The sequence below is a fragment of the Triticum aestivum genome, chromosome 3B, assembly GCF_018294505.1.
Source record: "Triticum aestivum cultivar Chinese Spring chromosome 3B, IWGSC CS RefSeq v2.1, whole genome shotgun sequence".
NCBI lineage: Eukaryota > Viridiplantae > Streptophyta > Magnoliopsida > Poales > Poaceae > Triticum > Triticum aestivum.
Window position 1 is genome coordinate 624,818,186 of NC_057801.1, and position 2,423 is coordinate 624,820,608.

A 2,423-nucleotide genomic window follows, 5' to 3' on the forward strand; every position below is an offset into this window, starting at 1 on the left:
CTCCATTCCAAAATCACCGTCTCGCCTCTCCCTCTTCTGATCTTCTCCATTGCAAAACCACCTCCTCTCCTCTCCATCATCTCCATTCCAAAACCATTGTCTCACCTCTCCCTCTTCTGATCTTCTCCATTGCAAAACCACCTCCTCTCCTCTCCATCATCTCCATTCCAAAACCACCATCTCGCCTCTCCCTCTTGTCTATTGCAAGACCACTCGTCTCTCCTCCCATCTTCCAAAGCTAGCACCGGACCACTCAGAAGAAATCTATGGAGAGGATGCAGCAGCGAATCAGGCAGATCGCCGGCGGCGACCAGGCAAAGTTAGCCAGGTTGAAGGAGATCCTTATTTGGTTTGAGAATGAGTGGGAGATTTTGAGGATGGTGTGGGCCATGTGGCAATGTATGCAAAAGAGCGAGACGGCGGCGATGAGGGCGGCGATGTACATGTACTCCTCGGCGGCAGTCACGCCGCAGTCCTTCGAGTTCATTGAGTATCTCCTTTGGGCGATGGAGTAGACAGATTCGCCCGAGGCGACAATCAGGCGGAGGTGGTGGGCGTACAGGTCGAAGGTCGAGCACCCAGAGGATAACGAATCGATCGAGTATGGTGTGCCATTCGTGAGGGTGCAGAGCCAGCCGGAGCCACAGGAGTATTCGTTCTCCCACCGCAAGAGGAGGCCGGATGGCGCGACGTCACTTCCCCGCCGTTCTCCACGGTTCCCTCGACGCTCGCCTCGTTTCAACGGCGGCGGTAGGGTTTAAGGTAAGATTCGCACCAACCTAATCTTCCACCTGCTCATGCTTACAATCAGTGTGACAGCTAATGAAAATCATGCTTACAATCAGTCTTCGAGTACTACACCAATCACCCTAAAATAGCTCTGGACCTTTGGGTCAAAGTTGTGACACGGTGTACAAACAAAGAAAAACAGATTGGTGCTTCTTTCAAAAAAGAGTACTCCCTAGAAAACTACCAATATAAGCTACTAGTATTTGGTTAGAGGATTTGCTGCCGAGAAAGATCCTTCCACAGAGAGCACCACACATCCCACTGGTGGTGGTGGATGCCAATGCATGCATGCAGCATGGTTGGTGTCGGTAATTTTTACTTGGAACACCTCGCGCTCTGCATATATGCCGGTTCCATACATACATTTGTGCAGTTCCACCAAGATGCAACTGAATAACCCTGTTTGCACAGATAATGAAAAAGCATGATTACATTATAGTGGCGCTAGTTGATGAAACACACAAAATAAATAGAAGAAAATATTGTGATAGTATCATAGTATGCCATGCTGCGAGGGCGAGATGGGCCCTGCGATGCCTCATACGGTATGCCTCATACTGGACATCATCCCAAGTCTCCCAAATACACCTTCTGCTAGTGATGAACATCAATGTACAACGGTAGTACAAGGAGGCGCCTTGAGACATTCAAATCTCTATTTTTGTACATATCAACTAAAATTAAGCACCCCAGTTTGCAGAAACGCTTAAACATTAACAATGGGACTAGTTGATGAAACATACATTAATAAACAGAAGCACTTTCTTTATCTACATTGGAAATGAAATGATAGAGATGACACTCGCTCTATTTTAACTGTATTATTACTTCATTTTATCAGTGACACTAGGGTCGAGCAGGTGGCAAACGAGGTGTACCGTGCGTTGCAAGGATGGAGGTCGGGGGTGCTTAGACTGGGATGCTGAAGCTGGCTCTTTCAGTCACCAACATGGATGATTCAATTCATGGGACCTTTTGGTGTAGTTCACCTAAAATGAAGCAATGTCCCGTGAGCTAGCATCTTCTTCTTCAATATTTTTTAAGAAAAGGGCTCCAGCCCCAGTTCCATTTCCATCAGAAAATGAAACCCACAGAGCTTCTTCTTCATTAGTTGCAATAAAATTGAGCAACATCAAGGTTGGTTGTGAAGCTCCTGGAATGCTCAACTATAATTTGGATATCATTTGTGCAGTTCAACTAAGATCAAGCGTGAAATGTATATCTCTGTTTGCACAAAAAATGTGGAAAGGAGGGTGACTAACAAGTGATGAAACATGCATCAAATGAAAATAAGCATGTTCCTTATCTGAATGGCAATCCTACAAGGACAGTAGCAATTTCTAAAGCAGTGGCATTGCTAGATATTAGTGTGGGCATTAGGATTAACTATGACAACCATTAAATACGACATTACTTTGGGCACGGGAGAGTAGGCAGACTAGGACAGTTGCATTTCTAACGAAAGGAACCAACTTATCTTAATGGGAAATTTTAGCAGGACATGTAAAGAAGTGCCATTGATTCATATTACTGGAGGCATTACATTGAAAACAACATTGGTTTAACGTGTCCTTACTTTTAACAGTGCGACTGCTACATTTTACCAGTGGCATTACATAAGAGTGTCTCGGGGC